Source organism: Triticum aestivum, chromosome 7D (genome assembly GCF_018294505.1).
Source record: "Triticum aestivum cultivar Chinese Spring chromosome 7D, IWGSC CS RefSeq v2.1, whole genome shotgun sequence".
In the NCBI taxonomy this organism is placed as follows: domain Eukaryota; kingdom Viridiplantae; phylum Streptophyta; class Magnoliopsida; order Poales; family Poaceae; genus Triticum; species Triticum aestivum.
This window is the reverse complement of record NC_057814.1, coordinates 586,383,394-586,395,359: the sequence shown is the minus strand read 5'-3', so window position 1 is coordinate 586,395,359 and position 11,966 is coordinate 586,383,394. Positions and strand designations below refer to the sequence as shown.

Below are 11,966 nucleotides of genomic sequence, written 5' to 3'. Positions count from 1 at the left end.
TTAGGTATAGAAAATTTTCAATTGTAGAAATCTATTGGAATGATACATGAGAGAATTTTTAGGTATCAAATTTACTAATAAATAATTTAGGTATACAGTTTTTTGTAATTTTTATTTTCAATATAGAAATGTATTGGAAAATTTAATTATTTTTATGTGATTATCACTTTGTCATCAAAGAATGCTGTAATAGACCTAGTTTATTTAGTAAGTAGTTATATTTAGTTATGCTTCAGAACATAAGTGATTATAGACTACTCAGATACATGTTGATAGAATATATTTGGTTTATGCAGAAATCAAGTATTTGCCCCTGCCTCATCCCCGCAGTCGTCCCCATCGCCGACCCCTTAAGACCTCTAGGTGAGAATAGCCAAATCTCCATGTTGTTGATATAGATGATAATGTGTTGTAAATGTCGATGATGAAAATGCTAGTGCTAGTCGCCATGTCATTGATGTCGATGATGATGCATTCTGAATGTAGAGGATGTCTTGGTGTTCTTGTTTGCAATGTACCTTCGAGTGGCCTATGTTTTGCCGGAATGTTGATTTGTTTCCGTTTCGGCAAATTTCAGGCGCTCGATATGTCCTGTCTTTAGCAAAGGTTTTGCCGAATTTTGTCATGAATTTTAGCATGACTTGTGCTACAATGTAGGACATATCGAGTGCTTGTGATTTGCCAAAACGGGAATTCAATGATATTTCGGCAAAACATAGGGCATTTTTTCTATGTCATTGCTCGATATATGGAACAGGTTGACTTTAGGTCTGTTTCGGCTCCTTATGTGTCTTTTAGTGAGGGAGAGTGTCCACCATATATATATATATATATATATAATATATATGAGAGAGAGGACGAATCCCGACTGTTGTTGTGTGGGTCGCTTCTCCTTCTTTTCCTTGTGCTAGATATTTGTAATGCACTAGGGAAAGGAGGAGTAGCGACCAACACCGTCAGTCGCAATATCGGAGAGGGAGTGCCCACCATATACGTGAGATAAGAGTTTAGGAAGGAAGACTCGACAGACATAAAGTCAACCCATGGCATATTGAGTAATAGTGAGTTCTGTGTTGAGTTTCCTGGTAGTTGCCTTCGATCGATTTCCATCGTTTCAACTATGAACATAGGAAATGTCTGACGATGAAAGGGAATTTGTTATGTGCGAATACTGCGAAGACGAGCGCGGCCTGTGCGACAGGCCTCACCTAGTTGGTGGTAGGCGCTTCAGCATCATGCTGGATGAGACCTTCGAAGTGGATACAGTAAGTCACAACGACAAGTCTTTTTTCGTAATTAAGCATGACTTCTGCTTCTTTTGCTTCAACTAACAATTTTAATTTTTTTACAATTCTACTAGCGTATACTCTACCATGCAAAAATTTATGTCTTGGATAAGATTGGTTTCAGTACTATGGACAGTATAGAGGTAAAGAGAGTTCACTTGAGGACCGACCATGGTTATAGTTTTGCCGTAAAATTATACAATGCAGACACCTACTCCCATTTTGAATGCAAAAATTAGAGAGCATTGTGCAAGGCTTATGCATTTGAGCATAATATGCTTATCACCTTTGATATTCGCCTCGAAGATGAAATTGAAGGTAATATCGACATCTGGGTCGATGTGCAGACGCCTCCAGTTCTACCTATATGTGAGTTTCTCAAACATAATTATTAAGTAATTTATATTGTTTATTTAAAAATAGTTGACAACTAATTTCTATTGACAGCTTATTTCCATTCAAGCAAACATGTCTGGCTCTTGGTAGACAGCACCTACTACTGTCCCCGGGCTGAACTAAACTGCTAGGAGATAAGTTATTATGTTTCATGGCTTGAGGATCTTGATACTGTCAAGAAAGGTTATTTTCCTGGACTTCTAAATATTAGTACTCAATACGTGCGACCACTAGTGTGCGTATTGAACTACGGTCACATCTATTTAGGAAAGACGGTAAGATTTTTACTATTTGTCCTCAGTGCATCTTTGGCATACATTATTTTTTAAGCTAAACTTCATTGCTAAGTATGTTACTACGATGTTCTTCAACCTGATGAATGTTGTGCCTCGTTGGATCGAGCCTGAAGGTCGCAAGATAATGATTAGCTTACGGCCAAGACATCCTACATTGCACATGAGTGCATTCATGATTTCTAAAAGAGAGCAAGTCTTAATAGTCAAAGAATGGAGCAAAATTGTGAAGGATCACAGCACACAAGTCACTACTAGGAAAAAGCCTAGTAGAAGCGCGGGTTAAACAACTCGTAGTAGCGCGGGTGCTACTACTACGGCGCTACAGCTAACTTGTGGTAGTAGCGCGGGTGCACCTGTTAGTAGTAGCGTGGGTGCTACCTGCGCTACTACTATTAATTTCAAAAACAAAAAAATTCTCGATCCCGTGCGTGCTGTCAATGGCAGCAATGTTTCGATCTGGACGAAGTCATACGTCACGGCCACCATGACCGACCCCGTCCACATGGCCACTGCCCTCCCTGCGGGCTAGGAGCTTGTCGAGGTGCTCCGAACGCCTTCGCTACTTCGTCTGCGCCAACGAGATCAAGTCCAGCACCCCCGCATCGACGTCGCTGCCGTCTTCCTCAACCTTGTGCCACCGCGACATTGCCGTTCGATCCGCGCCGCCCCGAGCTCCCATGTCTTCCCCTAGGGCGCCATTGACACCGCCATCATCTCCTCTTGCCTTTCCCCAGTTTCCCCTCTCGTTTGCTCTCGTTAGGTATTTCGCCATGGCCGAGAACCGCCGTCTGCCATGGCCATTGCAGGGGTAGCCACCGAGCTCCTCGGATTGACCCCGTGGCACATGCCCGCTCCTATGCATGCCCATGCCCGAGCCTGCCGCTCTTCTTCCGCGCCCGCGGGGCCACTCCCTCTCCATGCCCACGCCCGTGCTACACCGCGTCGGTCGCGCCCGCCGCTGCCGTCGCGCTCGCCGCAGCCACCGCACCAATGTGCCCCATGCGACACACACCCTGGCCGCGCGCCACACTCTCGCTGGCTGCGCTCGCCCCGTCTGCTGCCGCCTATCCCTTCGCTCGCCCCGCTGTCGCGCCCCTGCCTCGCGCCGCCTCCAGTCGTGGCCATCTTCTGCTGGCCGCCCCCTCAGCCACGCCGGCCGCATCTCTGCCCTCCATCGTCGGCCCCTCGCCTCGCCTGCTGCGTGTTGCTTCCTGCTGCTATGCGCTGCTCTACCGCTGGTACGCTGCTGCCCATGCCCTCGACACCGCTGTGGACAAATGTGGCGGAGGGATTGTTAATGGAGTACGAGAAGGAGGTGGCGGAGAAGGTGTGGAGAGGCAGGAGGTCTGGGGCGGTGTCACCTGGCTGTGGTGGAGGTGTTTATGCAAGAAGGAGCCGGAATGGAAGGAGAGGTCACAATTGGAAAGAATCGCAAAAAATATCATAACCCGTAGATATCAGTTCCAAAAAATGCTAATATCGATGGAGGGGTGATTTCCTTCAATAGGTGGAAAACATAGGAAATATTGGTTGTTATCAAGGAAAGGTAAAAATTTAGAAACGTTAGGATTTTTGAACTGATTGCTATGCAAATGGGGTTTTATTGTTTGGTAACATGATATCAGTACCTGCCCGTTTGTGACGTGTCTGATTAGGAAAGTTTGCAAATGTTAAAAAACTATTTATTGGGAGGAAAGTTGTGACGCGTCTGTTATTTGTTTCCTAAAACAAATTTCACTAATAAGAGAAATCGATTGATTTAGATAAGTTAGGAAAGTTAGATTAAAATGTATTATTTGTTTCCTGAAAATATGTTATTTGTTTCCTAAGACAAATTGAACCAATAAAAGAAATCGATTGATTTGCATAATTTAAGGAAGTTAGATTAAAATGTATTATTTGTTTTCTGAAAATCTGTTATTTGTTTCCTAAGACAAATTGAACCAATAAAAGGAATCGATTGATTTGCATAATTTAATGAAGTTAGATCCGTGATTTGTTATACGTTAGGAAAGTTCTGGTTGTAATAAAGAGTAGAGAGAAAAATAAACCGATGAACCAGGGTGGGAGGGGTGGTGGGAGGAGAGGCGAGAAAAAACCAGCGAAAATAAACCGCGGACCAGGGTGTGAGGGGGTGGTGGGAGGAGAGACGAAAAAAACCAACGAAAATAAACCGCGGAGGCGATTCACCAACTCGTCCATTAGAGTAGAGATGACTCCTTTGCTCCTTTGTGATGCTCTATAAGCGCTCCTGTGATCCCATTGGAGTAGGTGGCTCTCCACATGTTGGTGTCGCAGCTAATTCTTTCTGTCACGACGCGTTACTGGAACTGAATCGCTCACACTTTGAGACCCTGCCGAGGCACTGCAGCTCCTACCGGCTGCTCATGGTGCCTGTATGCTACCTGCTGCTCCTCTAGCTCCACCACGCATCCACTGCTACACGCTGTGGTTCACCGCCACCTCAGCCAACACGCTGTGCAGCAGCAGCAAGACTGATGGCACATCGCTCACCCGTTGCCTACTGCAAGCGTTACTCCCATCCTTTTCTTCATCTTCAGCCGCCATCGTGCTGCTCTTGTCGGATGGTGCGTGTGGTAACCAATGTTTTGTGTGTGGAAGCAGTCATTCTCCGAGCTGGTGGCACCCGCAGTCTACAGGCAATGTTGTGGCAAGAGTTTCTTTGTGCCGACAGCGACGATGGTGTAGAGTTCGCTCGACACAGTTTTGCCGGTGTCGACACGTCAAAATTGACAAATTTGACCTATAGACGAAATCAAATCACAGAATGAACTGTCCGTGAAACTATTTCACACGGCTGACCTTTTTGTGTGACGTCCGACACGAAGGCGCCACACTACACTGTGCAACGCCTCACAGATAGGCGCTACACGCCTGGCCAGCATCACACCCGTGTGATCCGAAAATTACTAAGTCAGTGTGCAGCGTCTAGCTTCTAGGCGTTGCACTAGTGGTTGCTTCATTTTATAGTGCAACCACTAGTGCAGCGCCTGAGAGCTAGACGCCATACTATACAGTGCAGCGCCTAGCTCTTAGGCTCTGCACAATGACTTAGCAATTTTTAGACAGTCTGGGATGCAACACTGGCCAGGCGTGTAGCGCCTATCTGTGAGGCGTTGCATAATGTAATGCGGCGCTTTTGTGTCAGGCGCCACACAAAAAGGTCAGCCGCGTGAAATAGTTTCACAGACAGTTCATTCTGTGATTTGATTTCGTCTACGGATCAAATTTGTCAAATTTGCCGCGGCACGCTGGTTCGACAGCGCCAGTGGGGGCATTGAGGCCGAAAGAATACACAGATGATAGCCGTCCATCGCGAGCTGTGAGGTGATGTTGCTGATGTCAGCCTACATGTGTGCTGCGTCGAGGTTGTCGGCCTCCCTGGAGATTCTGCCTTCTCGGTGAGGATGATGACCTTCACGGAGCGGAGGCCAAGGCAGAGCCGAGCTACGAGTTACCTATATATTTTCTCAGCCATAATTTTGATGTGATTCCAACTCTATACTTCCCTCTTTTTTTAAGGAAAACTCTTTACTTTCCTAGTATATACTGTAAGATATTTTTATTTGGGTTAGCCTGAAGCTTTTATGTCACCTGTACGTGTGTTGAACTTTTTTTTGCATGCCAAAGCTCTTTGTACGTGTCAAAGATGGATTGTACCCAATAAATGTTCTATGTAACTTTTTTTCATCTTTTTATCTCGGCCGTTATAATTAGAATCAATGGATAATAATTTTTTAGCATATGTGGATGAATGTGATGGCTTGTTTGACGCTTATTTTAATTATATACTAGCAAAAGAGCCCGTGCGTTGCAACGGAAGAAAAAAAATACCTCACACCCTAGCCCAATAAATTTAATTAGTGATGTTACAATAATTTATATACCAGGAAAGGTGTAATCAAAAGGATAATTTATAAACTACTATTGATCTCGCAAAAAAAGAATAATTTATAAGTAGGATGTGAAACATATTTTTTGAGTTCGCCGTGTGTGCCATAACCCCCTCCCAGTTGGCGTGCGGGGCGGAACAGACGCAAGAAAGATGCATTGTTGTCGCACTCTCTCTACTCTTCATTCCTCCTCTCTGTTCCCTATCACACCAACGACATCGACGACAACCAGATTTGAGGTGTTGATGGTCAGCAAGTACCGGCAGTGGTGAGCCAGGAAAACTTAATCGAGGGGGCCAACTAATGTTAAATCATGTTGAGGAGGGCCAAAGTCAACAAAATCACCGTAAAACACAATATTAGCAGCAGGTAATCACTCATGTAGTGGAAAAATCTACATGTTGGCCTCGGCCGGGGCCCCTGCTGGCACCCCTGCCTCCGCCACTGAGTACCCATGAGCCCCAAATATCTTCTCCCTTAAAAATGGTATTTCTTTTCAATGTTTCACTCACTTTTAATTAGTCTATCTGATAATGTATTTGTAAGGAATGGTTGGCATGAATATGAAACTATGATAGTAACAACAGACAACAAGAAATAATTATAATTGACGCTCATCTGAAAAAAAATGCTAGCACGCATAGCATCCAGCCATGCTTTTGTAGGTTTTATGTTTCATTTTGAAAAAGTTACCACCCTTGAATGAAATGAGTGAATTTTGGAATTTTTTCGGAAGATCTCAGGCGAAATGGACAATCCAAAATTTGAATTTTTGGACAAAACAATGGGCGAAATATGAACAAAAAACTACCAAAATTGTACAAATGTTTTGAATCCTGCAGCAATGAAATAAAGCAGAATCACACCGAATAACACCGATCCCTTGATTGATATACGCCCACGAATAGGTCAAAACAATACAAAATAGCACAGTACTTACTACTCATCTTGGTCTGATTAGTAGTCCTACATCCATGTGTCACCAGCCGCTCGGATGTCATCCAGCAGCTTCCAGTCCACAGTTGATTAATAAAAAGGAAAAAAAAGCAACAGGCACCAAATATCCACCGATGTCACCGCCCACTGCGTGCCTTCTTATCCACAACACATCGCCATTCCTCATCACCCAAGCGCCGTTCCGCCACCATCTTCCTCCTGCTGCCTGACCACCCATCGTTGCTCCTCCTCTTCCTCTCCTCTTCTCCATCCACCTCACCACCCAAGTGTTGCTCTCCTGTTCTTGGCAACGGTGGCTGGCCAGAGCCACATCCCAGCTGCCAGCATCGGTGTGCTTTCTGGCTACGGCTGGGGCGGCGGTGGCCTGCTCGTCGGCGCACTGGGGCCAAGGCGGAGCCTCCTCCCGTGCAGTGGTGGTGGTGGAGCCCCTCCTCCCGGAGGGTGGCTGGGGCAACCGGGGTTGCGGGGCAGGTGTGCAATTGGCTCGGTTGCGCCAGATCTGGCGGCCGGCCAGCACACACGGGGGCGGTCTGGTGGTGCTGCTCTTCTGCCGGTGGCCACGGATGTGGGAGTGCCGAAGCTACCTCCGGTGAAAGCCCCCGGGCCCTGGTTTTCTCTTCCATGAGCTGGTCTCTGTACCACGAATTAATATGGGCATCAATTTTCTCTGTATCTTCAGTTCGTCTCTCTCTCTCTCTCTCTCTCTCTCTCTCTCTCTCTCTCCTTCTTTAGGATTATTATCTCAAATGGCAATTAAGCTGAGATCTTTTTTCTATTATATTAGGCTTGTCACCCATGGTGCTTTTCTTTGGATTCATGCGCCTCTCCTCTCTGCCCATTTTCGATTGGTGACGCATATAATACATGCGGCAGGTCGCTTTCTTTATTTCTCTAGGGTAAACATGAACATCTCATCCTCTTTTTGTTGGCTTGTTGATCTTGTAATGCATGAATATATCTAAGTTGGTTGCATTTGATGTAATAGAGCAGAGTGGGACTATTAATTGGCAGGCACAAGACTTGGTTCGTAAGGCAGGGAGAGCTGGTGAGGGTTGGGCCGCGCTGGGGAGAGGAGGGGCTGAAGCGGAACGGTGGTGCCGGTTGATGCGATCGCCGGCGTCCGCCGGACAGCGCGGCAGCGGATTGAGGGTCGCGTGGGTCACGAGCCTCCTGGCGGCTGGGATCTGGAGGCGAGGGAGAGAAAGAGTCCGTCCTCATGTCTGTTCATGTTTTTTTACAATCCAGGGCAAAACCTTTTCTCACTTTAAAAAAGGAGTGCGGGTTGAATTACCTAAAAGATAAGGGTTTTTCTGCAAAACTGCCACAAACGCCGGACGACCAGAAACCCAATTCTCTTATTTATTATATATAATTTAATTAATTAATTTAATTTAATTATATAATAGATTGGTGATACTCGCCTAAGCTTATATGCTAATTGCTTGTGCACAATATGCCCATCCTGCTTACATACTATTTTTAGCACCGCAAAGGATGTCAGATGATACATATTTTGTCAGTGTTATTTGCCTTGTGTTGGTTGATAATATTAATTCTTCAATTCTTCTGTGGATCAGGTCGACGATATCCTTTTGGATATCTTCATAGAAGAAACGAAATCATGATATCCGGGGAAGGCAAGGGAAAATAGTGTATGCTGTTTTTTTATTTTGAAGAACATGTCTTAGCCCTTTGATTGAAAATGTCAGATGTAGATGTGGTTTTGTGACCTACTACAAATACTTCATCCATATTCTGCTTATATAGAACTGCCTTGATTCACATGTGACTAGCTCTTTGCTTGGGCTATTCTCCTCAATATTATCATAGTGTGTTCTTTTTCACATTCCTCTTTAAATGATTGCTGCTGTTTTTTTACATTGTTTATACTTGTGAAAGTCCATATTCGTGTGCTAAAATCACTTGTACATATACCACTTTAGCTCTATCATCTTTCAAAATGGTTAATCATATCTGGTTGTCTGCCGTTTTGTGGGCAACGTGTGGCAAGCCGGGGCACCTATCTAGTACTAAATTGAATCACGCGTGAAAATGCTGGTGATGGTGGTAGGGGTCGGCCTGACACATACAATACAACCAATGGTCTAGAGGGAGGCTACCCAACTAGCTCTGGGTAGTAGTAGCTGGAAGATCTTGGACCTGTAATGTATAGCTACTCCAAACTTTCGAGCAATAAGGCGCGCGCAGATGACTGCAGGTGCACCTGGCTTAACTCGCTGGTATCGGGCAGTACGTATTCCCTCCGTTTCTTTGTAGTCTGCATATAAAGTTGAGTTAAAAGCAACCTAGATACCTCAACTTGCATATAATGTAATGATTTAGTCCCTAACATGCAAAAGTACACTCTATCATATCCCAACTTGCACTGGATGTGACGATTTGGTCCTGGGCCTATCACAGCAAGACACCTGGCAGCCAGGTAGACGGACCATATCCCAACTTGCACTGGATGTGACGATTTGGTCCTGGGCCTATCACAGCAAGACACCCGGCAGCCAGGTAGACGGACCGCTCGTCGCGGCACTTTTGCAAGTACCCGCCTGTCGTTTTCCCAAATCAACCCGCAGGACAACATAATCCCAACCCCTGAGGTCATGTCTCCCTGCTCACCCCCGCGCTGCTGCCTACCCTGGCCGCTGGAGTCAATGTGACGGTCGTGCTCGCCGCGTTACCCAACTTGTTCGACTTCGCACGGCTGCTAGCATACTCCCCGGTGGCCACGAAGTTGGCGGGGCGGTCGTTGCTGACGCTGCTGGCCGTGCCCAACGCCAACCTGCCGCACTCACCCTCCGCCTTTGCTGCGGCCGCCGGCCCAGCTCGTTGCTCGCTTGCACCTCTGCCCCATTCACCCTATCCTTCCCGCTCAGCTCGGCTGTATGTTCGTTGTCGACTCCCTCGCATCGTTGACTCGATCTAGACAGTGCTCCCACCAGCCAACCGTGAGCAAACCTCCCCGTCGGCCAGCCGTGAATGAAATCCACGCTCGTTACTCGAAACCCACACCATGCTGGTGCATTGTGCGCTCCGCCTCCAGGGAGATCTCCTCCGGTGTCGCACTGGAGTTCACCTTGAAGTTACACTGCATCAGCACCCTAGCCCCTGCATCACATCGCACCACGTACAACACCTACTACTGTTAGTGTTGGATAAATTCAGAGTCTAATCTCTTGTTTTGACTAGAAAAACAGAAACACCAGACATCGAGAATTTGTTGCTAATTCATACGGTTAATCTGGTTCAGAGTTCATTGCAAAAGATTGAACCCACCTAAAAGTATAGATTGAACCCACCTAAAACTACCGTGGCAACATAGAGTGGCAGAGCAGGGGCAACATTGTTCAGATCATGCACGCATGCAGGTGTACTTTTTGCGCTCTGGATTGTTACTATGTCCTGTCAAAACAGTATGCCTAATGGCTCTTGGGTTCATATCAGGCATAACATTCTAGTGTCAATACATGGTCAGAGTTCGGACTTGAGCGACACCAACCACAGACAGAGCACTCACTACGAACTCTGCACCAACCAAGCATGCCTACCTATCAGTGTTGACCAAAACTCTAAAAAGAACACTGGTAGAAAAAAGGCCTTTAGTCCCGGTTCGCAAAGGCCTTTAGTCCCGGCTGTGCAACCGGGACTAAATATGCGCGACTAAAGACCCCCCTTTAGTCGCGCCTCTTACGAACCGCGACTAAAGGCTTTAGTCCCGGTTCTCGTGGCTAACCGGGACTAAAGGCCCGTCCACGTGGGCGCCAGGGGTCCGTCCGGGCGGAGGACCTTTAGTCCCGGTTCTCGTGGCTAACCGGGACTAAAGGCCTCCTCCGCAGGTTTAGGGTTTTAGCCCCCCTAAACCTGGTTTCTTTTTAATTTGTAGTGTTTTATTTCTTTTATATTTTATTTTGTGTTTTATTTTAATTTTGATGAAGTTTCAGTACACATATTCTACGCTACTATATACATGCATATGAAATTTCAAACAAGAAGAATTCAAGAGGAATATATAATATATATTCAATCTCGGGTGACCATATACAACTTCGAACAAGTTTCCATACACAATTAGGATGGATGACCATAGACAACTTCGAACAAGTTTCAATCTCGGGTATGCATATAAATTTCTTCGTCCTCGGTATAGTGTTCTCCTTTAGGATTGATGACTTCCCTCATGAAAAATCCTGCTAATTCATCTTGAATTGGTCGGAAGCGAGCTTCTGGACTAAGCCTTCTCCGCAAGTTATCCGTCGCCTTCCGCACGCTATCCGATGCCTTCCGCTCAGAGGTGTGTCTCCGGATGTTCTCACAAACATAGTATTCACATAGATTGGTCCCCGGTGGCTGCTTATCCACATTAACTAACCTTCTAAAATCTAGCTCATGTTTGAATTCACCGACAATTTTTTCTGAGAACCGTCTCCAAACCCTACAGGGCAAAGAAAATTAAATGAACAGGGGAGTTATTAGTTACTTGATATTATGAAATGAACGAAAGAGACCGATCGATATAGAGCTCAAATGATTGAAAATAATTACTTTTGCAGCATTTTTCTCATGTCGGCCCAACGCTTTGGATCCGAATCCATAGAGTCCATGATTATAACTCTCTCTGGAGGTGTGAAGTTCAATATTTAGCAGAATCCAGTGGAACCTGCGGACACGTTACATGCACAGTCATGCATAACTCATCGATTAGACATACCATGCATGGAGTAAACAAAAGAGAATGGGCACAAGAGAGAAACACTCACCCAAAATGGTAAGGAAATAGAATATGACTTTTGAGTTGATGCTTTCTAAGAAACTTGTACAAGTCTTTCTCCACGTCTTCGGGGTGATGTTGTAACACATGTCCATTAACGATATGTGGGTCAATGAACCCAACATCATGGATGTTTCTTATTTTGAATTCCCAAATCTTCAATCTGCATAATAGCGTACGCAACAATATAGTTAGGACAATATATATATATAGTGCAGGCAATGAAGAACGAGATGAGGTAGAAATAAATCACTTACAGAACGTAGCAACTCAGCATAGATTTGTCGAGGTCGCGCAGATTGAACAGCTGGAACAATTCACTCATATGAACTTCTAC

At 45.5% G+C, this 11,966-nt stretch overlaps 1 long non-coding RNA gene across 1 annotated transcript; it reads left to right on the top strand.

Moving 5' to 3' along the window:
* The first annotated feature begins 6,926 nt into the window (after window positions 1–6,926).
* LOC123168932 (uncharacterized) lies at window positions 6,927–8,693 on the top strand. Its single transcript, XR_006484567.1, has 2 exons — window positions 6,927–8,055; window positions 8,427–8,693. It is a non-coding gene; the product is annotated as an uncharacterized lncRNA (long non-coding RNA).
* The last annotated feature ends 3,273 nt before the right edge of the window (window positions 8,694–11,966 follow it).